Source organism: Sorex araneus, chromosome 9, assembly GCF_027595985.1.
Source record: "Sorex araneus isolate mSorAra2 chromosome 9, mSorAra2.pri, whole genome shotgun sequence".
In the NCBI taxonomy this organism is placed as follows: Eukaryota; Metazoa; Chordata; class Mammalia; order Eulipotyphla; family Soricidae; genus Sorex; species Sorex araneus.
Window position 1 is genome coordinate 33,346,249 of NC_073310.1, and position 22,533 is coordinate 33,368,781.

The 22,533-nt window shown below is 76.2% G+C and overlaps 14 non-coding genes across 14 annotated transcripts; all 14 read left to right on the forward strand.

Annotated features, from left to right (window-relative positions):
- The first annotated feature begins 1,477 nt into the window (after window positions 1-1,477).
- On the forward strand, window positions 1,478-1,596 carry LOC129398833 (5S ribosomal RNA). The gene has a single exon (XR_008626710.1). It is a non-coding gene; the product is annotated as a 5S ribosomal RNA (ribosomal RNA).
- A 1,494-nt stretch (window positions 1,597-3,090) lies between these two features.
- Window positions 3,091-3,209, forward strand: LOC129398834 (5S ribosomal RNA). The gene has a single exon (XR_008626711.1). It is a non-coding gene; the product is annotated as a 5S ribosomal RNA (ribosomal RNA).
- A 1,498-nt stretch (window positions 3,210-4,707) lies between these two features.
- On the forward strand, window positions 4,708-4,826 carry LOC129398836 (5S ribosomal RNA). The gene has a single exon (XR_008626713.1). It is a non-coding gene; the product is annotated as a 5S ribosomal RNA (ribosomal RNA).
- Window positions 4,827-6,311: 1,485 nt separating this feature from the next.
- On the forward strand, window positions 6,312-6,430 carry LOC129398837 (5S ribosomal RNA). Its single transcript, XR_008626714.1, has one exon. It is a non-coding gene; the product is annotated as a 5S ribosomal RNA (ribosomal RNA).
- A 1,477-nt stretch (window positions 6,431-7,907) lies between these two features.
- On the forward strand, window positions 7,908-8,026 carry LOC129398838 (5S ribosomal RNA). The gene has a single exon (XR_008626715.1). It is a non-coding gene; the product is annotated as a 5S ribosomal RNA (ribosomal RNA).
- Window positions 8,027-9,519: 1,493 nt separating this feature from the next.
- Window positions 9,520-9,638, forward strand: LOC129398839 (5S ribosomal RNA). The gene has a single exon (XR_008626716.1). It is a non-coding gene; the product is annotated as a 5S ribosomal RNA (ribosomal RNA).
- A 1,418-nt stretch (window positions 9,639-11,056) lies between these two features.
- On the forward strand, window positions 11,057-11,175 carry LOC129398840 (5S ribosomal RNA). The gene has a single exon (XR_008626717.1). It is a non-coding gene; the product is annotated as a 5S ribosomal RNA (ribosomal RNA).
- A 1,488-nt stretch (window positions 11,176-12,663) lies between these two features.
- LOC129398841 (5S ribosomal RNA) lies at window positions 12,664-12,782 on the forward strand. Its single transcript, XR_008626718.1, has one exon. It is a non-coding gene; the product is annotated as a 5S ribosomal RNA (ribosomal RNA).
- A 1,494-nt stretch (window positions 12,783-14,276) lies between these two features.
- LOC129398842 (5S ribosomal RNA) lies at window positions 14,277-14,395 on the forward strand. The gene has a single exon (XR_008626719.1). It is a non-coding gene; the product is annotated as a 5S ribosomal RNA (ribosomal RNA).
- A 1,425-nt stretch (window positions 14,396-15,820) lies between these two features.
- On the forward strand, window positions 15,821-15,939 carry LOC129398843 (5S ribosomal RNA). The gene has a single exon (XR_008626720.1). It is a non-coding gene; the product is annotated as a 5S ribosomal RNA (ribosomal RNA).
- A 1,489-nt stretch (window positions 15,940-17,428) lies between these two features.
- On the forward strand, window positions 17,429-17,547 carry LOC129398844 (5S ribosomal RNA). The gene has a single exon (XR_008626721.1). It is a non-coding gene; the product is annotated as a 5S ribosomal RNA (ribosomal RNA).
- Window positions 17,548-18,973: 1,426 nt separating this feature from the next.
- Window positions 18,974-19,092, forward strand: LOC129398845 (5S ribosomal RNA). Its single transcript, XR_008626722.1, has one exon. It is a non-coding gene; the product is annotated as a 5S ribosomal RNA (ribosomal RNA).
- Window positions 19,093-20,571: 1,479 nt separating this feature from the next.
- LOC129399081 (5S ribosomal RNA) lies at window positions 20,572-20,690 on the forward strand. Its single transcript, XR_008626925.1, has one exon. It is a non-coding gene; the product is annotated as a 5S ribosomal RNA (ribosomal RNA).
- A 1,488-nt stretch (window positions 20,691-22,178) lies between these two features.
- On the forward strand, window positions 22,179-22,297 carry LOC129398847 (5S ribosomal RNA). Its single transcript, XR_008626724.1, has one exon. It is a non-coding gene; the product is annotated as a 5S ribosomal RNA (ribosomal RNA).
- Window positions 22,298-22,533: the final 236 nt, after the last annotated feature.

Genomic DNA, 22,533 nt, shown 5'->3' on the forward strand with positions numbered 1-22,533 from the left:
TTTTGCGGTCGTGGGGGGGGGGGGCCTTCCTGTCTTTCATTTTCTCCCCCTGGCCTCTGCCTTGGCGCGGGGGAGGGCCCCGGCCCCTGGCCTTGGTCCTGCCCTTCGCCTGCGGCCCCCCGCGACCCAGGTGCCCCGGCCCCTCCCGGGCCACCACCCCCGTGGTGCCGCTCGCCTGAGGCCTGCGGCCCAGCCATCCCACCCCACCGGCAGCTCCTCACCCGGACCGTGCACCCCGGGCCCCGACCCCCGCCTCAGCCCCTGGGCCTTGTGCCTGGGGAGGGCCGGGGCAGGGCCCCGCAACCGGCAGCCTCCTGGGGCATCCTCCTCCGAGGACCCCGGGGCGGGACACCTCCCGCAGGGACGTCGCCCGGGCTGTGTGCGTGCGCCTGTGTGTGTGCCTGTGTGTGTTTGTGTGTGCGTGCGTGGGCCTGATGGTGCCTGTGTGTGAGTCTCTGGGTGTGTCTCTGTGTGTGGGTGTCTCTATGTGTGTGTGCGCGTGCGTGTGCGCAGGTGTCTGCGTGTGCGTGTGCGTGTGCGTGTGCGTGGAGTGGGGCCCCCGCCGGCCCCCGCTCCGCCCGCAGAAGGAGGTCCCCTGGGCCTGCCCCGGCCCGCCGGCCCTGCCTGTGCGCCTGCCCTGCAGCCCCTGCTCTCTTCCTCCTGCGGCCTCTCCGGTCCCCTGGAGGGAGGGTGGCAGGCCGGGCAAGCTGTCCCCTCTCCTTCAGCCCTCGGGCGACACCCAGGGCACCCACGGGGCCCAAGGCGCACCCCGGCCCCGCGCACACGCAGCCCCGCAGTGCAGAGCGCCCCGGTGGGGGAGCACCCGGCCAAGGGGCACCCAGGTCTCCTGGCCCACGCGAGGGGATTCCCCCACCTTCCCATTCCCGCAGGCGCCGGGCCAGGCCCGGGGCCTGCCCCGTGACGGCGCCCTGGGCCACCCGCAGGAGCGCCCGAGCGCCCGCCGGGCCAAGTGCAGCAGCGCGACCCCTCGCGCACCGGGAAGCGGACACACGCAGACAGACAGGGTCCGGGGGCGCTGGGCAAAGCCGCCCGGCCGCGGGCCTTCCCCGGCCGCGGCCCACGCCCCCACGCCGCCCCCGGCCCCCCGGCCCCCGCGCCGCGCGCACCTGCGCCCAGAACCGCTGCAGAGACAAGCGGCCCGGTGCCCCGTGCGCCCCTGGGGGCCGAGCGCAGGCGGCACGACGCGGTCCGGGGGGAGGCGGGGGCGCCGGGGCGCCGGGGCGGTGCGCCCCGGCCGGCGTGCGTGTGTGCGTGTCCGTGTGTCCGTCTGGGGGCGGGTGTCCGGCTCTCGGGCTCACACGCACGCCCTTGGAGGAGGCTGGCTGGCGGGCGGTGCCGGGCGCCCCCCCGCCCGGGTGGCCTTTCCCGCGCGGATCCCGTGGCAGGCGGGCCGAGCTGCGCAGGGAGGCCCGGTGGGCGGCCGGGCTTCTTGAGGGCGGCGGAGAGCCACGCCTCCGTCTACGGCCATACCACCCTGAACGCGCCCGATCTCGTCTGATCTCGGAAGCTAAGCAGGGTCGGGCCTGGTTAGTACTTGGATGGGAGACCGCCTGGGAATACCGGGTGCTGTAGGCCTTTTGCGGGCGTGGGGGGCGGGGGGGGGGCCTTCCTGTCTTTCATTTTCTCCCCCTGGCCTCTGCCTTGGCGCGGGGGAGGGCCCCGGCCCCTGGCCTTGGTCCTGCCCTTCGCCTGCGGCCCCCCGCGACCCAGGTGCCCCGGCCCCTCCCGGGCCACCACCCCCGTGGTGCCGCTCGCCTGAGGCCTGCGGCCCAGCCATCCCACCCCACCGGCAGCTCCTCACCCGGACCGTGCACCCCGGGCCCCGACCCCCGCCTCAGCCCCTGGGCCTTGTGCCTGGGGAGGGCCGGGGCAGGGCCCCGCAACCGGCAGCCTCCTGGGGCATCCTCCTCCGAGGACCCCGGGGCGGGACACCTCCCGCAGGGACGTCGCCCGGGCTGTGTGCGTGCGCCTGTGTGTGTGCCTGTGTGTGTTTGTGTGTGCGCGCGTGGGCCTGATGGTGCCTGTGTGTGAGTCTCTGGGTGTGTCTCTGTGTGGGGGTGTCTCTATGTGTGTGTGCGCGTGCGTGTGCGCAGGTGTCTGCGTGTGCGTGTGCGTGTGCGTGTGCGTGTGCGTGTGCGTGGAGTGGGGCCCCCGCCGGCCCCCGCTCCGCCCGCAGAAGGAGGTCCCCTGGGCCTGCCCCGGCCCGCCGGCCCTGCCTGTGCGCCTGCCCTGCAGCCCCTGCTCTCTTCCTCCTGCGGCCTCTCCGGTCCCCTGGAGGGAGGGTGGCAGGCCGGGCAAGCTGTCCCCTCTCCTTCAGCCCTCGGGCGACACCCAGGGCACCCACGGGGCCCAAGGCGCACCCCGGCCCCGCGCACACGCAGCCCCGCAGTGCAGAGCGCCCCGGTGGGGGAGCACCCGGCCAAGGGGCACCCAGGTCTCCTGGCCCACGCGAGGGGATTCCCCCACCTTCCCATTCCCGCAGGCGCCGGGCCAGGCCCGGGGCCTGCCCCGTGACGGCGCCCTGGGCCACCCGCAGGAGCGCCCGAGCGCCCGCCGGGCCAAGTGCAGCAGCGCGACCCCTCGCGCACCGGGAAGCGGACACACGCAGACAGACAGGGTCCGGGGGCGCTGGGCAAAGCCGCCCGGCCGCGGGCCTTCCCCGGCCGCGGCCCACGCCCCCACGCCGCCCCCGGCCCCCCGGCCCCCGCGCCGCGCGCACCTGCGCCCAGAACCGCTGCAGAGACAAGCGGCCCGGTGCCCCGTGCGCCCCTGGGGGCCGAGCGCAGGCGGCACGACGCGGTCCGGGGGGAGGCGGGGGCGCCGGGGCGCCGGGGCGGTGCGCCCCGGCCGGCGTGCGTGTGTGCGTGTCCGTGTGTCCGTCTGGGGGCGGGTGTCCGGCTCTCGGGCTCACACGCACGCCCTTGGAGGAGGCTGGCTGGCGGGCGGTGCCGGGCGCCCCCCCGCCCGGGTGGCCTTTCCCGCGCGGATCCCGTGGCAGGCGGGCCGAGCTGCGCAGGGAGGCCCGGTGGGCGGCCGGGCTTCTTGAGGGCGGCGGAGAGCCACGCCTCCGTCTACGGCCATACCACCCTGAACGCGCCCGATCTCGTCTGATCTCGGAAGCTAAGCAGGGTCGGGCCTGGTTAGTACTTGGATGGGAGACCGCCTGGGAATACCGGGTGCTGTAGGCCTTTTGCGGGCGTGGGGGGCGGGGGGGGGCCTTCCTGTCTTTCATTTTCTCCCCCTGGCCTCTGCCTTGGCGTGGGGGAGGGCCCCGGCCCCTGGCCTTGGTCCTGCCCTTCGCCTGCGGCCCCCCGCGACCCAGGTGCCCCGGCCCCTCCCGGGCCACCACCCCCGTGGTGCCGCTCGCCTGAGGCCTGCGGCCCAGCCATCCCACCCCACCGGCAGCTCCTCACCCGGACCGTGCACCCCGGGCCCCGACCCCCGCCTCAGCCCCTGGGCCTTGTGCCTGGGGAGGGCCGGGGCAGGGCCCCGCAACCGGCAGCCTCCTGGGGCATCCTCCTCCGAGGACCCCGGGGCGGGACACCTCCCGCAGGGACGTCGCCCGGGCTGTGTGCGTGCGCCTGTGTGTGTGCCTGTGTGTGTTTGTGTGTGCGTGCGTGGGCCTGATTGTGCCTGTGTGTGAGTCTCTGGGTGTGTCTCTGTGTGGGGGTGTCTCTATGTGTGTGTGCGCGTGCGTGTGCGCAGGTGTCTGCGTGTGCGTGTGCGTGTGCGTGTGCGTGTGCGTGTGCGTGGAGTGGGGCCCCCGCCGGCCCCCGCTCCGCCCGCAGAAGGAGGTCCCCTGGGCCTGCCCCGGCCCGCCGGCCCTGCCTGTGCGCCTGCCCTGCAGCCCCTGCTCTCTTCCTCCTGCGGCCTCTCCGGTCCCCTGGAGGGAGGGTGGCAGGCCGGGCAAGCTGTCCCCTCTCCTTCAGCCCTCGGGCGACACCCAGGGCACCCACGGGGCCCAAGGCGCACCCCGGCCCCGCGCACACGCAGCCCCGCAGTGCAGAGCGCCCCGGTGGGGGAGCACCCGGCCAAGGGGCACCCAGGTCTCCTGGCCCACGCGAGGGGATTCCCCCACCTTCCCATTCCCGCAGGCGCCGGGCCAGGCCCGGGGCCTGCCCCGTGACGGCGCCCTGGGCCACCCGCAGGAGCGCCCGAGCGCCCGCCGGGCCAAGTGCAGCAGCGCGACCCCTCGCGCACCGGGAAGCGGACACACGCAGACAGACAGGGTCCGGGGGCGCTGGGCAAAGCCGCCCGGCCGCGGGCCTTCCCCGGCCGCGGCCCACGCCCCCACGCCGCCCCCGGCCCCCCGGCCCCCGCGCCGCGCGCACCTGCGCCCAGAACCGCTGCAGAGACAAGCGGCCCGGTGCCCCGTGCGCCCCTGGGGGCCGAGCGCAGGCGGCACGACGCGGTCCGGGGGGAGGCGGGGGCGCCGGGGCGCCGGGGCGGTGCGCCCCGGCCGGCGTGCGTGTGTGCGTGTCCGTGTGTCCGTCTGGGGGCGGGTGTCCGGCTCTCGGGCTCACACGCACGCCCTTGGAGGAGGCTGGCTGGCGGGCGGTGCCGGGCGCCCCCCCCCCCCGCCCGGGTGGCCTTTCCCGCGCGGATCCCGTGGCAGGCGGGCCGAGCTGCGCAGGGAGGCCCGGTGGGCGGCCGGGCTTCTTGAGGGCGGCGGAGAGCCACGCCTCCGTCTACGGCCATACCACCCTGAACGCGCCCGATCTCGTCTGATCTCGGAAGCTAAGCAGGGTCGGGCCTGGTTAGTACTTGGATGGGAGACCGCCTGGGAATACCGGGTGCTGTAGGCCTTTTGCGGGCGTGGGGGGCGGGGGGGGGCCTTCCTGTCTTTCATTTTCTCCCCCTGGCCTCTGCCTTGGCGCGGGGGAGGGCCCCGGCCCCTGGCCTTGGTCCTGCCCTTCGCCTGCGGCCCCCCGCGACCCAGGTGCCCCGGCCCCTCCCGGGCCACCACCCCCGTGGTGCCGCTCGCCTGAGGCCTGCGGCCCAGCCATCCCACCCCACCGGCAGCTCCTCACCCGGACCGTGCACCCCGGGCCCCGACCCCCGCCTCAGCCCCTGGGCCTTGTGCCTGGGGAGGGCCGGGGCAGGGCCCCGCAACCGGCAGCCTCCTGGGGCATCCTCCTCCGAGGACCCCGGGGCGGGACACCTCCCGCAGGGACGTCGCCCGGGCTGTGTGCGTGCGCCTGTGTGTGTGCCTGTGTGTGTTTGTGTGTGCGTGCGTGGGCCTGATGGTGCCTGTGTGTGAGTCTCTGGGTGTGTCTCTGTGTGGGGGTGTCTCTATGTGTGTGTGCGCGTGCGTGTGCGCAGGTGTCTGCGTGTGCGTGTGCGTGTGCGTGTGCGTGGAGTGGGGCCCCCGCCGGCCCCCGCTCCGCCCGCAGAAGGAGGTCCCCTGGGCCTGCCCCGGCCCGCCGGCCCTGCCTGTGCGCCTGCCCTGCAGCCCCTGCTCTCTTCCTCCTGCGGCCTCTCCGGTCCCCTGGAGGGAGGGTGGCAGGCCGGGCAAGCTGTCCCCTCTCCTTCAGCCCTCGGGCGACACCCAGGGCACCCACGGGGCCCAAGGCGCACCCCGGCCCCGCGCACACGCAGCCCCGCAGTGCAGAGCGCCCCGGTGGGGGAGCACCCGGCCAAGGGGCACCCAGGTCTCCTGGCCCACGCGAGGGGATTCCCCCACCTTCCCATTCCCGCAGGCGCCGGGCCAGGCCCGGGGCCTGCCCCGTGACGGCGCCCTGGGCCACCCGCAGGAGCGCCCGAGCGCCCGCCGGGCCAAGTGCAGCAGCGCGACCCCTCGCGCACCGGGAAGCGGACACACGCAGACAGACAGGGTCCGGGGGCGCTGGGCAAAGCCGCCCGGCCGCGGGCCTTCCCCGGCCGCGGCCCACGCCCCCACGCCGCCCCCGGCCCCCCGGCCCCCGCGCCGCGCGCACCTGCGCCCAGAACCGCTGCAGAGACAAGCGGCCCGGTGCCCCGTGCGCCCCTGGGGGCCGAGCGCAGGCGGCACGACGCGGTCCGGGGGGAGGCGGGGGCGCCGGGGCGCCGGGGCGGTGCGCCCCGGCCGGCGTGCGTGTGTGCGTGTCCGTGTGTCCGTCTGGGGGCGGGTGTCCGGCTCTCGGGCTCACACGCACGCCCTTGGAGGAGGCTGGCTGGCGGGCGGTGCCGGGCGCCCCCCCCCCCGCCCGGGTGGCCTTTCCCGCGCGGATCCCGTGGCAGGCGGGCCGAGCTGCGCAGGGAGGCCCGGTGGGCGGCCGGGCTTCTTGAGGGCGGCGGAGAGCCACGCCTCCGTCTACGGCCATACCACCCTGAACGCGCCCGATCTCGTCTGATCTCGGAAGCTAAGCAGGGTCGGGCCTGGTTAGTACTTGGATGGGAGACCGCCTGGGAATACCGGGTGCTGTAGGCCTTTTGCGGTCGTGGGGGGGGGGGGCCTTCCTGTCTTTCATTTTCTCCCCCTGGCCTCTGCCTTGGCGCGGGGGAGGGCCCCGGCCCCTGGCCTTGGTCCTGCCCTTCGCCTGCGGCCCCCCGCGACCCAGGTGCCCCGGCCCCTCCCGGGCCACCACCCCCGTGGTGCCGCTCGCCTGAGGCCTGCGGCCCAGCCATCCCACCCCACCGGCAGCTCCTCACCCGGACCGTGCACCCCGGGCCCCGACCCCCGCCTCAGCCCCTGGGCCTTGTGCCTGGGGAGGGCCGGGGCAGGGCCCCGCAACCGGCAGCCTCCTGGGGCATCCTCCTCCGAGGACCCCGGGGCGGGACACCTCCCGCAGGGACGTCGCCCGGGCTGTGTGCGTGCGCCTGTGTGTGTGCCTGTGTGTGTTTGTGTGTGCGTGCGTGGGCCTGATGGTGCCTGTGTGTGAGTCTCTGGGTGTGTCTCTGTGTGTGGGTGTCTCTATGTGTGTGTGCGCGTGCGTGTGCGCAGGTGTCTGCGTGTGCGTGTGCGTGTGCGTGTGCGTGGAGTGGGGCCCCCGCCGGCCCCCGCTCCGCCCGCAGAAGGAGGTCCCCTGGGCCTGCCCCGGCCCGCCGGCCCTGCCTGTGCGCCTGCCCTGCAGCCCCTGCTCTCTTCCTCCTGCGGCCTCTCCGGTCCCCTGGAGGGAGGGTGGCAGGCCGGGCAAGCTGTCCCCTCTCCTTCAGCCCTCGGGCGACACCCAGGGCACCCACGGGGCCCAAGGCGCACCCCGGCCCCGCGCACACGCAGCCCCGCAGTGCAGAGCGCCCCGGTGGGGGAGCACCCGGCCAAGGGGCACCCAGGTCTCCTGGCCCACGCGAGGGGATTCCCCCACCTTCCCATTCCCGCAGGCGCCGGGCCAGGCCCGGGGCCTGCCCCGTGACGGCGCCCTGGGCCACCCGCAGGAGCGCCCGAGCGCCCGCCGGGCCAAGTGCAGCAGCGCGACCCCTCGCGCACCGGGAAGCGGACACACGCAGACAGACAGGGTCCGGGGGCGCTGGGCAAAGCCGCCCGGCCGCGGGCCTTCCCCGGCCGCGGCCCACGCCCCCACGCCGCCCCCGGCCCCCCGGCCCCCGCGCCGCGCGCACCTGCGCCCAGAACCGCTGCAGAGACAAGCGGCCCGGTGCCCCGTGCGCCCCTGGGGGCCGAGCGCAGGCGGCACGACGCGGTCCGGGGGGAGGCGGGGGCGCCGGGGCGCCGGGGCGGTGCGCCCCGGCCGGCGTGCGTGTGTGCGTGTCCGTGTGTCCGTCTGGGGGCGGGTGTCCGGCTCTCGGGCTCACACGCACGCCCTTGGAGGAGGCTGGCTGGCGGGCGGTGCCGGGCGCCCCCCCGCCCGGGTGGCCTTTCCCGCGCGGATCCCGTGGCAGGCGGGCCGAGCTGCGCAGGGAGGCCCGGTGGGCGGCCGGGCTTCTTGAGGGCGGCGGAGAGCCACGCCTCCGTCTACGGCCATACCACCCTGAACGCGCCCGATCTCGTCTGATCTCGGAAGCTAAGCAGGGTCGGGCCTGGTTAGTACTTGGATGGGAGACCGCCTGGGAATACCGGGTGCTGTAGGCCTTTTGCGGGCGTGGGGGGCGGGGGGGGGCCTTCCTGTCTTTCATTTTCTCCCCCTGGCCTCTGCCTTGGCGCGGGGGAGGGCCCCGGCCCCTGGCCTTGGTCCTGCCCTTCGCCTGCGGCCCCCCGCGACCCAGGTGCCCCGGCCCCTCCCGGGCCACCACCCCCGTGGTGCCGCTCGCCTGAGGCCTGCGGCCCAGCCATCCCACCCCACCGGCAGCTCCTCACCCGGACCGTGCACCCCGGGCCCCGACCCCCGCCTCAGCCCCTGGGCCTTGTGCCTGGGGAGGGCCGGGGCAGGGCCCCGCAACCGGCAGCCTCCTGGGGCATCCTCCTCCGAGGACCCCGGGGCGGGACACCTCCCGCAGGGACGTCGCCCGGGCTGTGTGCGTGCGCCTGTGTGTGTGCCTGTGTGTGTTTGTGTGTGCGCGCGTGGGCCTGATGGTGCCTGTGTGTGAGTCTCTGGGTGTGTCTCTGTGTGGGGGTGTCTCTATGTGTGTGTGCGCGTGCGTGTGCGCAGGTGTCTGCGTGTGCGTGTGCGTGTGCGTGTGCGTGTGCGTGTGCGTGGAGTGGGGCCCCCGCCGGCCCCCGCTCCGCCCGCAGAAGGAGGTCCCCTGGGCCTGCCCCGGCCCGCCGGCCCTGCCTGTGCGCCTGCCCTGCAGCCCCTGCTCTCTTCCTCCTGCGGCCTCTCCGGTCCCCTGGAGGGAGGGTGGCAGGCCGGGCAAGCTGTCCCCTCTCCTTCAGCCCTCGGGCGACACCCAGGGCACCCACGGGGCCCAAGGCGCACCCCGGCCCCGCGCACACGCAGCCCCGCAGTGCAGAGCGCCCCGGTGGGGGAGCACCCGGCCTAGGGGCACCCAGGTCTCCTGGCCCACGCGAGGGGATTCCCCCACCTTCCCATTCCCGCAGGCGCCGGGCCAGGCCCGGGGCCTGCCCCGTGACGGCGCCCTGGGCCACCCGCAGGAGCGCCCGAGCGCCCGCCGGGCCAAGTGCAGCAGCGCGACCCCTCGCGCACCGGGAAGCGGACACACGCAGACAGACAGGGTCCGGGGGCGCTGGGCAAAGCCGCCCGGCCGCGGGCCTTCCCCGGCCGCGGCCCACGCCCCCACGCCGCCCCCGGCCCCCCGGCCCCCGCGCCGCGCGCACCTGCGCCCAGAACCGCTGCAGAGACAAGCGGCCCGGTGCCCCGTGCGCCCCTGGGGGCCGAGCGCAGGCGGCCCGACGCGGTCCGGGGGGAGGCGGGGGCGCCGGGGCGCCGGGGCGGTGCGCCCCGGCCGGCGTGCGTGTGTGCGTGTCCGTGTGTCCGTCTGGGGGCGGGTGTCCAGCTCTCGGGCTCACACGCACGCCCTTGGAGGAGGCTGGCTGGCGGGCGGTGCCGGGCGCCCCCCCGCCCGGGTGGCCTTTCCCGCGCGGATCCCGTGGCAGGCGGGCCGAGCTGCGCAGGGAGGCCCGGTGGGCGGCCGGGCTTCTTGAGGGCGGCGGAGAGCCACGCCTCCGTCTACGGCCATACCACCCTGAACGCGCCCGATCTCGTCTGATCTCGGAAGCTAAGCAGGGTCGGGCCTGGTTAGTACTTGGATGGGAGACCGCCTGGGAATACCGGGTGCTGTAGGCCTTTTGCGGGCGTGGGGGGCGGGGGGGGGCCTTCCTGTCTTTCATTTTCTCCCCCTGGCCTCTGCCTTGGCGCGGGGGAGGGCCCCGGCCCCTGGCCTTGGTCCTGCCCTTCGCCTGCGGCCCCCCGCGACCCAGGTGCCCCGGCCCCTCCCGGGCCACCACCCCCGTGGTGCCGCTCGCCTGAGGCCTGCGGCCCAGCCATCCCACCCCACCGGCAGCTCCTCACCCGGACCGTGCACCCCGGGCCCCGACCCCCGCCTCAGCCCCTGGGCCTTGTGCCTGGGGAGGGCCGGGGCAGGGCCCCGCAACCGGCAGCCTCCTGGGGCATCCTCCTCCGAGGACCCCGGGGCGGGACACCTCCCGCAGGGACGTCGCCCGGGCTGTGTGCGTGCGCCTGTGTGTGTGCCTGTGTGTGTTTGTGTGTGCGCGCGTGGGCCTGATGGTGCCTGTGTGTGAGTCTCTGGGTGTGTCTCTGTGTGGGGGTGTCTCTATGTGTGTGTGCGCGTGCGTGTGCGCAGGTGTCTGCGTGTGCGTGTGCGTGTGCGTGTGCGTGTGCGTGGAGTGGGGCCCCCGCCGGCCCCCGCTCCGCCCGCAGAAGGAGGTCCCCTGGGCCTGCCCCGGCCCGCCGGCCCTGCCTGTGCGCCTGCCCTGCAGCCCCTGCTCTCTTCCTCCTGCGGCCTCTCCGGTCCCCTGGAGGGAGGGTGGCAGGCCGGGCAAGCTGTCCCCTCTCCTTCAGCCCTCGGGCGACACCCAGGGCACCCACGGGGCCCAAGGCGCACCCCGGCCCCGCGCACACGCAGCCCCGCAGTGCAGAGCGCCCCGGTGGGGGAGCACCCGGCCAAGGGGCACCCAGGTCTCCTGGCCCACGCGAGGGGATTCCCCCACCTTCCCATTCCCGCAGGCGCCGGGCCAGGCCCGGGGCCTGCCCCGTGACGGCGCCCTGGGCCACCCGCAGGAGCGCCCGAGCGCCCGCCGGGCCAAGTGCAGCAGCGCGACCCCTCGCGCACCGGGAAGCGGACACACGCAGACAGACAGGGTCCGGGGGCGCTGGGCAAAGCCGCCCGGCCGCGGGCCTTCCCCGGCCGCGGCCCACGCCCCCACGCCGCCCCCGGCCCCCCGGCCCCCGCGCCGCGCGCACCTGCGCCCAGAACCGCTGCAGAGACAAGCGGCCCGGTGCCCCGGGGCGGTGCGCCCCGGCCGGCGTGCGTGTGTGCGTGTCCGTGTGTCCGTCTGGGGGCGGGTGTCCGGCTCTCGGGCTCACACGCACGCCCTTGGAGGAGGCTGGCTGGCGGGCGGTGCCGGGCGCCCCCCCGCCCGGGTGGCCTTTCCCGCGCGGATCCCGTGGCAGGCGGGCCGAGCTGCGCAGGGAGGCCCGGTGGGCGGCCGGGCTTCTTGAGGGCGGCGGAGAGCCACGCCTCCGTCTACGGCCATACCACCCTGAACGCGCCCGATCTCGTCTGATCTCGGAAGCTAAGCAGGGTCGGGCCTGGTTAGTACTTGGATGGGAGACCGCCTGGGAATACCGGGTGCTGTAGGCCTTTTGCGGGCGTGGGGGGCGGGGGGGGGGCCTTCCTGTCTTTCATTTTCTCCCCCTGGCCTCTGCCTTGGCGCGGGGGAGGGCCCCGGCCCCTGGCCTTGGTCCTGCCCTTCGCCTGCGGCCCCCCGCGACCCAGGTGCCCCGGCCCCTCCCGGGCCACCACCCCCGTGGTGCCGCTCGCCTGAGGCCTGCGGCCCAGCCATCCCACCCCACCGGCAGCTCCTCACCCGGACCGTGCACCCCGGGCCCCGACCCCCGCCTCAGCCCCTGGGCCTTGTGCCTGGGGAGGGCCGGGGCAGGGCCCCGCAACCGGCAGCCTCCTGGGGCATCCTCCTCCGAGGACCCCGGGGCGGGACACCTCCCGCAGGGACGTCGCCCGGGCTGTGTGCGTGCGCCTGTGTGTGTGCCTGTGTGTGTTTGTGTGTGCGTGCGTGGGCCTGATTGTGCCTGTGTGTGAGTCTCTGGGTGTGTCTCTGTGTGGGGGTGTCTCTATGTGTGTGTGCGCGTGCGTGTGCGCAGGTGTCTGCGTGTGCGTGTGCGTGTGCGTGTGCGTGTGCGTGGAGTGGGGCCCCCGCCGGCCCCCGCTCCGCCCGCAGAAGGAGGTCCCCTGGGCCTGCCCCGGCCCGCCGGCCCTGCCTGTGCGCCTGCCCTGCAGCCCCTGCTCTCTTCCTCCTGCGGCCTCTCCGGTCCCCTGGAGGGAGGGTGGCAGGCCGGGCAAGCTGTCCCCTCTCCTTCAGCCCTCGGGCGACACCCAGGGCACCCACGGGGCCCAAGGCGCACCCCGGCCCCGCGCACACGCAGCCCCGCAGTGCAGAGCGCCCCGGTGGGGGAGCACCCGGCCAAGGGGCACCCAGGTCTCCTGGCCCACGCGAGGGGATTCCCCCACCTTCCCATTCCCGCAGGCGCCGGGCCAGGCCCGGGGCCTGCCCCGTGACGGCGCCCTGGGCCACCCGCAGGAGCGCCCGAGCGCCCGCCGGGCCAAGTGCAGCAGCGCGACCCCTCGCGCACCGGGAAGCGGACACACGCAGACAGACAGGGTCCGGGGGCGCTGGGCAAAGCCGCCCGGCCGCGGGCCTTCCCCGGCCGCGGCCCACGCCCCCACGCCGCCCCCGGCCCCCCGGCCCCCGCGCCGCGCGCACCTGCGCCCAGAACCGCTGCAGAGACAAGCGGCCCGGTGCCCCGTGCGCCCCTGGGGGCCGAGCGCAGGCGGCACGACGCGGTCCGGGGGGAGGCGGGGGCGCCGGGGCGCCGGGGCGGTGCGCCCCGGCCGGCGTGCGTGTGTGCGTGTCCGTGTGTCCGTCTGGGGGCGGGTGTCCGGCTCTCGGGCTCACACGCACGCCCTTGGAGGAGGCTGGCTGGCGGGCGGTGCCGGGCGCCCCCCCGCCCGGGTGGCCTTTCCCGCGCGGATCCCGTGGCAGGCGGGCCGAGCTGCGCAGGGAGGCCCGGTGGGCGGCCGGGCTTCTTGAGGGCGGCGGAGAGCCACGCCTCCGTCTACGGCCATACCACCCTGAACGCGCCCGATCTCGTCTGATCTCGGAAGCTAAGCAGGGTCGGGCCTGGTTAGTACTTGGATGGGAGACCGCCTGGGAATACCGGGTGCTGTAGGCCTTTTGCGGGCGTGGGGGGCGGGGGGGGGGCCTTCCTGTCTTTCATTTTCTCCCCCTGGCCTCTGCCTTGGCGCGGGGGAGGGCCCCGGCCCCTGGCCTTGGTCCTGCCCTTCGCCTGCGGCCCCCCGCGACCCAGGTGCCCCGGCCCCTCCCGGGCCACCACCCCCGTGGTGCCGCTCGCCTGAGGCCTGCGGCCCAGCCATCCCACCCCACCGGCAGCTCCTCACCCGGACCGTGCACCCCGGGCCCCGACCCCCGCCTCAGCCCCTGGGCCTTGTGCCTGGGGAGGGCCGGGGCAGGGCCCCGCAACCGGCAGCCTCCTGGGGCATCCTCCTCCGAGGACCCCGGGGCGGGACACCTCCCGCAGGGACGTCGCCCGGGCTGTGTGCGTGCGCCTGTGTGTGTGCCTGTGTGTGTTTGTGTGTGCGCGCGTGGGCCTGATTGTGCCTGTGTGTGAGTCTCTGGGTGTGTCTCTGTGTGGGGGTGTCTCTATGTGTGTGTGCGCGTGCGTGTGCGCAGGTGTCTGCGTGTGCGTGTGCGTGTGCGTGTGCGTGTGCGTGTGCGTGGAGTGGGGCCCCCGCCGGCCCCCGCTCCGCCCGCAGAAGGAGGTCCCCTGGGCCTGCCCCGGCCCGCCGGCCCTGCCTGTGCGCCTGCCCTGCAGCCCCTGCTCTCTTCCTCCTGCGGCCTCTCCGGTCCCCTGGAGGGAGGGTGGCAGGCCGGGCAAGCTGTCCCCTCTCCTTCAGCCCTCGGGCGACACCCAGGGCACCCACGGGGCCCAAGGCGCACCCCGGCCCCGCGCACACGCAGCCCCGCAGTGCAGAGCGCCCCGGTGGGGGAGCACCCGGCCAAGGGGCACCCAGGTCTCCTGGCCCACGCGAGGGGATTCCCCCACCTTCCCATTCCCGCAGGCGCCGGGCCAGGCCCGGGGCCTGCCCCGTGACGGCGCCCTGGGCCACCCGCAGGAGCGCCCGAGCGCCCGCCGGGCCAAGTGCAGCAGCGCGACCCCTCGCGCACCGGGAAGCGGACACACGCAGACAGACAGGGTCCGGGGGCGCTGGGCAAAGCCGCCCGGCCGCGGGCCTTCCCCGGCCGCGGCCCACGCCCCCACGCCGCCCCCGGCCCCCCGGCCCCCGCGCCGCGCGCACCTGCGCCCAGAACCGCTGCAGAGACAAGCGGCCCGGTGCCCCGTGCGCCCCTGGGGGCCGAGCGCAGGCGGCACGACGCGGTCCGGGGGGAGGCGGGGGCGCCGGGGCGCCGGGGCGGTGCGCCCCGGCCGGCGTGCGTGTGTGCGTGTCCGTGTGTCCGTCTGGGGGCGGGTGTCCGGCTCTCGGGCTCACACGCACGCCCTTGGAGGAGGCTGGCTGGCGGGCGGTGCCGGGCGCCCCCCCGCCCGGGTGGCCTTTCCCGCGCGGATCCCGTGGCAGGCGGGCCGAGCTGCGCAGGGAGGCCCGGTGGGCGGCCGGGCTTCTTGAGGGCGGCGGAGAGCCACGCCTCCGTCTACGGCCATACCACCCTGAACGCGCCCGATCTCGTCTGATCTCGGAAGCTAAGCAGGGTCGGGCCTGGTTAGTACTTGGATGGGAGACCGCCTGGGAATACCGGGTGCTGTAGGCCTTTTGCGGGCGTGGGGGGCGGGGGGGGGGCCTTCCTGTCTTTCATTTTCTCCCCCTGGCCTCTGCCTTGGCGCGGGGGAGGGCCCCGGCCCCTGGCCTTGGTCCTGCCCTTCGCCTGCGGCCCCCCGCGACCCAGGTGCCCCGGCCCCTCCCGGGCCACCACCCCCGTGGTGCCGCTCGCCTGAGGCCTGCGGCCCAGCCATCCCACCCCACCGGCAGCTCCTCACCCGGACCGTGCACCCCGGGCCCCGACCCCCGCCTCAGCCCCTGGGCCTTGTGCCTGGGGAGGGCCGGGGCAGGGCCCCGCAACCGGCAGCCTCCTGGGGCATCCTCCTCCGAGGACCCCGGGGCGGGACACCTCCCGCAGGGACGTCGCCCGGGCTGTGTGCGTGCGCCTGTGTGTGTGCCTGTGTGTGTTTGTGTGTGCGTGCGTGGGCCTGATTGTGCCTGTGTGTGAGTCTCTGGGTGTGTCTCTGTGTGGGGGTGTCTCTATGTGTGTGTGCGCGTGCGTGTGCGCAGGTGTCTGCGTGTGCGTGTGCGTGTGCGTGTGCGTGTGCGTGTGCGTGGAGTGGGGCCCCCGCCGGCCCCCGCTCCGCCCGCAGAAGGAGGTCCCCTGGGCCTGCCCCGGCCCGCCGGCCCTGCCTGTGCGCCTGCCCTGCAGCCCCTGCTCTCTTCCTCCTGCGGCCTCTCCGGTCCCCTGGAGGGAGGGTGGCAGGCCGGGCAAGCTGTCCCCTCTCCTTCAGCCCTCGGGCGACACCCAGGGCACCCACGGGGCCCAAGGCGCACCCCGGCCCCGCGCACACGCAGCCCCGCAGTGCAGAGCGCCCCGGTGGGGGAGCACCCGGCCAAGGGGCACCCAGGTCTCCTGGCCCACGCGAGGGGATTCCCCCACCTTCCCATTCCCGCAGGCGCCGGGCCAGGCCCGGGGCCTGCCCCGTGACGGCGCCCTGGGCCACCCGCAGGAGCGCCCGAGCGCCCGCCGGGCCAAGTGCAGCAGCGCGACCCCTCGCGCACCGGGAAGCGGACACACGCAGACAGACAGGGTCCGGGGGCGCTGGGCAAAGCCGCCCGGCCGCGGGCCTTCCCCGGCCGCGGCCCACGCCCCCACGCCGCCCCCGGCCCCCCGGCCCCCGCGCCGCGCGCACCTGCGCCCAGAACCGCTGCAGAGACAAGCGGCCCGGTGCCCCGGGGCGGTGCGCCCCGGCCGGCGTGCGTGTGTGCGTGTCCGTGTGTCCGTCTGGGGGCGGGTGTCCGGCTCTCGGGCTCACACGCACGCCCTTGGAGGAGGCTGGCTGGCGGGCGGTGCCGGGCGCCCCCCCGCCCGGGTGGCCTTTCCCGCGCGGATCCCGTGGCAGGCGGGCCGAGCTGCGCAGGGAGGCCCGGTGGGCGGCCGGGCTTCTTGAGGGCGGCGGAGAGCCACGCCTCCGTCTACGGCCATACCACCCTGAACGCGCCCGATCTCGTCTGATCTCGGAAGCTAAGCAGGGTCGGGCCTGGTTAGTACTTGGATGGGAGACCGCCTGGGAATACCGGGTGCTGTAGGCCTTTTGCGGGCGTGGGGGGCGGGGGGGGGGGCCTTCCTGTCTTTCATTTTCTCCCCCTGGCCTCTGCCTTGGCGCGGGGGAGGGCCCCGGCCCCTGGCCTTGGTCCTGCCCTTCGCCTGCGGCCCCCCGCGACCCAGGTGCCCCGGCCCCTCCCGGGCCACCACCCCCGTGGTGCCGCTCGCCTGAGGCCTGCGGCCCAGCCATCCCACCCCACCGGCAGCTCCTCACCCGGACCGTGCACCCCGGGCCCCGACCCCCGCCTCAGCCCCTGGGCCTTGTGCCTGGGGAGGGCCGGGGCAGGGCCCCGCAACCGGCAGCCTCCTGGGGCATCCTCCTCCGAGGACCCCGGGGCGGGACACCTCCCGCAGGTACGTCGCCCGGGCTGTGTGCGTGCGCCTGTGTGTGTGCCTGTGTGTGTTTGTGTGTGCGTGCGTGGGCCTGATTGTGCCTGTGTGTGAGTCTCTGGGTGTGTCTCTGTGTGGGGGTGTCTCTATGTGTGTGTGCGCGTGCGTGTGCGCAGGTGTCTGCGTGTGCGTGTGCGTGTGCGTGTGCGTGTGCGTGGAGTGGGGCCCCCGCCGGCCCCCGCTCCGCCCGCAGAAGGAGGTCCCCTGGGCCTGCCCCGGCCCGCCGGCCCTGCCTGTGCGCCTGCCCTGCAGCCCCTGCTCTCTTCCTCCTGCGGCCTCTCCGGTCCCCTGGAGGGAGGGTGGCAGGCCGGGCAAGCTGTCCCCTCTCCTTCAGCCCTCGGGCGACACCCAGGGCACCCACGGGGCCCAAGGCGCACCCCGGCCCCGCGCACACGCAGCCCCGCAGTGCAGAGCGCCCCGGTGGGGGAGCACCCGGCCAAGGGGCACCCAGGTCTCCTGGCCCACGCGAGGGGATTCCCCCACCTTCCCATTCCCGCAGGCGCCGGGCCAGGCCCGGGGCCTGCCCCGTGACGGCGCCCTGGGCCACCCGCAGGAGCGCCCGAGCGCCCGCCGGGCCAAGTGCAGCAGCGCGACCCCTCGCGCACCGGGAAGCGGACACACGCAGACAGACAGGGTCCGGGGGCGCTGGGCAAAGCCGCCCGGCCGCGGGCCTTCCCCGGCCGCGGCCCACGCCCCCACGCCGCCCCCGGCCCCCCGGCCCCCGCGCCGCGCGCACCTGCGCCCAGAACCGCTGCAGAGACAAGCGGCCCGGTGCCCCGTGCGCCCCTGGGGGCCGAGCGCAGGCGGCACGACGCGGTCCGGGGGGAGGCGGGGGCGCCGGGGCGCCGGGGCGGTGCGCCCCGGCCGGCGTGCGTGTGTGCGTGTCCGTGTGTCCGTCTGGGGGCGGGTGTCCGGCTCTCGGGCTCACACGCACGCCCTTGGAGGAGGCTGGCTGGCGGGCGGTGCCGGGCGCCCCCCCGCCCGGGTGGCCTTTCCCGCGCGGATCCCGTGGCAGGCGGGCCGAGCTGCGCAGGGAGGCCCGGTGGGCGGCCGGGCTTCTTGAGGGCGGCGGAGAGCCACGCCTCCGTCTACGGCCATACCACCCTGAACGCGCCCGATCTCGTCTGATCTCGGAAGCTAAGCAGGGTCGGGCCTGGTTAGTACTTGGATGGGAGACCGCCTGGGAATACCGGGTGCTGTAGGCCTTTTGCGGGCGTGGGGGGCGGGGGGGGGGGCCTTCCTGTCTTTCATTTTCTCCCCCTGGCCTCTGCCTTGGCGCGGGGGAGGGCCCCGGCCCCTGGCCTTGGTCCTGCCCTTCGCCTGCGGCCCCCCGCGACCCAGGTGGCCCGGCCCCTCCCGGGCCACCACCCCCGTGGTGCCGCTCGCCTGAGGCCTGCGGCCCAGCCATCCCACCCCACCGGCAGCTCCTCACCCGGACCGTGCACCCCGGGCCCCGACCCCCGCCTCAGCCCCTGGGCCTTGTGCCTGGGGAGGGCCGGGGCAGGGCCCCGCAACCGGCAGCCTCCTGGGGCATCCTCCTCCGAGGACCCCGGGGCGGGACACCTCCCGCAGGGACGTCGCCCGGGCTGTGTGCGTGCGCCTGTGTGTGTGCCTGTGTGTGTTTGTGTGTGCGCGCGTGGGCCTGATTGTGCCTGTGTGTGAGTCTCTGGGTGTGTCTCTGTGTGGGGGTGTCTCTATGTGTGTGTGCGCGTGCGTGTGCGCAGGTGTCTGCGTGTGCGTGTGCGTGTGCGTGTGCGTGTGCGTGTGCGTGGAGTGGGGCCCCCGCCGGCCCCCGCTCCGCCCGCAGAAGGAGGTCCCCTGGGCCTGCCCCGGCCCGCCGGCCCTGCCTGTGCGCCTGCCCTGCAGCCCCTGCTCTCTTCCTCCTGCGGCCTCTCCGGTCCCCTGGAGGGAGGGTGGCAGGCCGGGCAAGCTGTCCCCTCTCCTTCAGCCCTCGGGCGACACCCAGGGCACCCACGGGGCCCAAGGCGCACCCCGGCCCCGCGCACACGCAGCCCCGCAGTGCAGAGCGCCCCGGTGGGGGAGCACCCGGCCAAGGGGCACCCAGGTCTCCTGGCCCACGCGAGGGGATTCCCCCACCTTCCCATTCCCGCAGGCGCCGGGCCAGGCCCGGGGCCTGCCCCGTGACGGCGCCCTGGGCCACCCGCAGGAGCGCCCGAGCGCCCGCCGGGCCAAGTGCAGCAGCGCGACCCCTCGCGCACCGGGAAGCGGACACACGCAGACAGACAGGGTCCGGGGGCGCTGGGCAAAGCCGCCCGGCCGCGGGCCTTCCCCGGCCGCGGCCCACGCCCCCACGCCGCCCCCGGCCCCCCGGCCCCCGCGCCGCGCGCACCTGCGCCCAGAACCGCTGCAGAGACAAGCGGCCCGGTGCCCCGGGGCGGTGCGCCCCGGCCGGCGTGCGTGTGTGCGTGTCCGTGTGTCCGTCTGGGGGCGGGTGTCCGGCTCTCGGGCTCACACGCACGCCCTTGGAGGAGGCTGGCTGGCGGGCGGTGCCGGGCGCCCCCCCGCCCGGGTGGCCTTTCCCGCGCGGATCCCGTGGCAGGCGGGCCGAGCTGCGCAGGGAGGCCCGGTGGGCGGCCGGGCTTCTTGAGGGCGGCGGAGAGCCACGCCTCCGTCTACGGCCATACCACCCTGAACGCGCCCGATCTCGTCTGATCTCGGAAGCTAAGCAGGGTCGGGCCTGGTTAGTACTTGGATGGGAGACCGCCTGGGAATACCGGGTGCTGTAGGCCTTTTGCGGTCGTGGGGGGGGGGGGCCTTCCTGTCTTTCATTTTCTCCCCCTGGCCTCTGCCTTGGCGCGGGGGAGGGCCCCGGCCCCTGGCCTTGGTCCTGCCCTTCGCCTGCGGCCCCCCGCGACCCAGGTGCCCCGGCCCCTCCCGGGCCACCACCCCCGTGGTGCCGCTCGCCTGAGGCCTGCGGCCCAGCCATCCCACCCCACCGGCAGCTCCTCACCCGGACCGTGCACCCCGGGCCCCGACCCCCGCCTCAGCCCCTGGGCCTTGTGCCTGGGGAGGGCCGGGGCAGGGCCCCGCAACCGGCAGCCTCCTGGGGCATCCTCCTCCGAGGACCCCGGGGCGGGACACCTCCCGCAGGGACGTCGCCCGGGCTGTGTGCGTGCGCCTGTGTGTGTGCCTGTGTGTGTTTGTGTGTGCGTGCGTGGGCCTGATGGTGCCTGTGTGTGAGTCTCTGGGTGTGTCTCTGTGTGTGGGTGTCTCTATGTGTGTGTGCGCGTGCGTGTGCGCAGGTGTCTGCGTGTGCGTGTGCGTGTGCGTGTGCGTGGAGTGGGGCCCCCGCCGGCCCCCGCTCCGCCCGCAGAAGGAGGTCCCCTGGGCCTGCCCCGGCCCGCCGGCCCTGCCTGTGCGCCTGCCCTGCAGCCCCTGCTCTCTTCCTCCTGCGGCCTCTCCGGTCCCCTGGAGAGAGGGTGGCAGGCCGGGCAAGCTGTCCCCTCTCCTTCAGCCCTCGGGCGACACCCAGGGCACCCACGGGGCCCAAGGCGCACCCCGGCCCCGCGCACACGCAGCCCCGCAGTGCAGAGCGCCCCGGTGGGGGAGCACCCGGCCTAGGGGCACCCAGGTCTCCTGGCCCACGCGAGGGGATTCCCCCACCTTCCCATTCCCGCAGGCGCCGGGCCAGGCCCGGGGCCTGCCCCGTGACGGCGCCCTGGGCCACCCGCAGGAGCGCCCGAGCGCCCGCCGGGCCAAGTGCAGCAGCGCGACCCCTCGCGCACCGGGAAGCGGACACACGCAGACAGACAGGGTCCGGGGGCGCTGGGCAAAGCCGCCCGGCCGCGGGCCTTCCCCGGCCGCGGCCCACGCCCCCACGCCGCCCCCGGCCCCCCGGCCCCCGCGCCGCGCGCACCTGCGCCCAGAACCGCTGCAGAGACAAGCGGCCCGGTGCCCCGTGCGCCCCTGGGGGCCGAGCGCAGGCGGCCCGACGCGGTCCGGGGGGAGGCGGGGGCGCCGGGGCGCCGGGGCGGTGCGCCCCGGCCGGCGTGCGTGTGTGCGTGTCCGTGTGTCCGTCTGGGGGCGGGTGTCCGGCTCTCGGGCTCACACGCACGCCCTTGGAGGAGGCTGGCTGGCGGGCGGTGCCGGGCGCCCCCCCCCGCCCGGGTGGCCTTTCCCGCGCGGATCCCGTGGCAGGCGGGCCGAGCTGCGCAGGGAGGCCCGGTGGGCGGCCGGGCTTCTTGAGGGCGGCGGAGAGCCACGCCTCCGTCTACGGCCATACCACCCTGAAAGCGCCCGATCTCGTCTGATCTCGGAAGCTAAGCAGGGTCGGGCCTGGTTAGTACTTGGATGGGAGACCGCCTGGGAATACCGGGTGCTGTAGGCCTTTTGCGGGCGTGGGGGGCGGGGGGGGGCCTTCCTGTCTTTCATTTTCTCCCCCTGGCCTCTGCCTTGGCGCGGGGGAGGGCCCCGGCCCCTGGCCTTGGTCCTGCCCTTCGCCTGCGGCCCCCCGCGACCCAGGTGCCCGGCCCCTCCCGGGCCACCACCCCCGTGGTGCCGCTCGCCTGAGGCCTGCGGCCCAGCCATCCCACCCCACCGGCAGCTCCTCACCCGGACCGTGCACCCCGGGCCCCGACCCCCGCCTCAGCCCCTGGGCCTTGTGCCTGGGGAGGGCCGGGGCAGGGCCCCGCAACCGGCAGCCTCCTGGGGCATCCTCCTCCGAGGACCCCGGGGCGGGACACCTCCCGCAGGGACGTCGCCCGGGCTGTGTGCGTGCGCCTGTGTGTGTGCCTGTGTGTGTTTGTGTGTGCGTGCGTGGGCCTGATGGTGCCTGTGTGTGAGTCTCTGGGTGTGTCTCTGTGTGTGGGTGTCTCTATGTGTGTGTGCGCGTGCGTGTGCGCAGGTGTCTGCGTGTGCGTGTGCGTGTGCGTGTGCGTGTGCGTGGAGTGGGGCCCCCGCCGGCCCCCGCTCCGCCCGCAGAAGGAGGTCCCCTGGGCCTGCCCCGGCCCGCCGGCCCTGCCTGTGCGCCTGCCCTGCAGCCCCTGCTCTCTTCCTCCTGCGGCCTCTCCGGTCCCCTGGAGGGAGGGTGGCAGGCCGGGCAAGCTGTCCCCTCTCCTTCAGCCCTCGGGCGACACCCAGGGCACCCACGGGGCCCAAGGCGCACCCCGGCCCCGCGCACACGCAGCCCCGCAGTGCAGAGCGCCCCGGTGGGGGAGCACCCGGCCTAGGGGCACCCAGGTCTCCTGGCCCACGCGAGGGGATTCCCCCACCTTCCCATTCCCGCAGGCGCCGGGCCAGGCCCGGGGCCTGCCCCGTGACGGCGCCCTGGGCCACCCGCAGGAGCGCCCGAGCGCCCGCCGGGCCAAGTGCAGCAGCGCGACCCCTCGCGCACCGGGAAGCGGACACACGCAGACAGACAGGGTCCGGGGGCGCTGGGCAAAGCCGCCCGGCCGCGGGCCTTCCCCGGCCGCGGCCCACGCCCCCACGCCGCCCCCGGCCCCCCGGCCCCCGCGCCGCGCGCACCTGCGCCCAGAACCGCTGCAGAGACAAGCGGCCCGGTGCCCCGTGCGCCCCTGGGGGCCGAGCGCAGGCGGCCCGACGCGGTCCGGGGGGAGGCGGGGGCGCCGGGGCGCCGGGGCGGTGCGCCCCGGCCGGCGTGCGTGTGTGCGTGTCCGTGTGTCCGTCTGGGGGCGGGTGTCCGGCTCTCGGGCTCACACGCACGCCCTTGGAGGAGGCTGGCTGGCGGGCGGTGCCGGGCGCCCCCCCCCGCCCGGGTGGCCTTTCCCGCGCGGATCCCGTGGCAGGCGGGCCGAGCTGCGCAGGGAGGCCCGGTGGGCGGCCGGGCTTCTTGAGGGCGGCGGAGAGCCACGCCTCCGTCTACGGCCATACCACCCTGAACGCGCCCGATCTCGTCTGATCTCGGAAGCTAAGCAGGGTCGGGCCTGGTTAGTACTTGGATGGGAGACCGCCTGGGAATACCGGGTGCTGTAGGCCTTTTGCGGGCGTGGGGGGCGGGGGGGGGGCCTTCCTGTCTTTCATTTTCTCCCCCTGGCCTCTGCCTTGGCGCGGGGGAGGGCCCCGGCCCCTGGCCTTGGTCCTGCCCTTCGCCTGCGGCCCCCCGCGACCCAGGTGCCCCGGCCCCTCCCGGGCCACCACCCCCGTGGTGCCGCTCGCCTGAGGCCTGCGGCCCAGCCATCCCACCCCACCGGCAGCTCCTCACCCGGACCGTG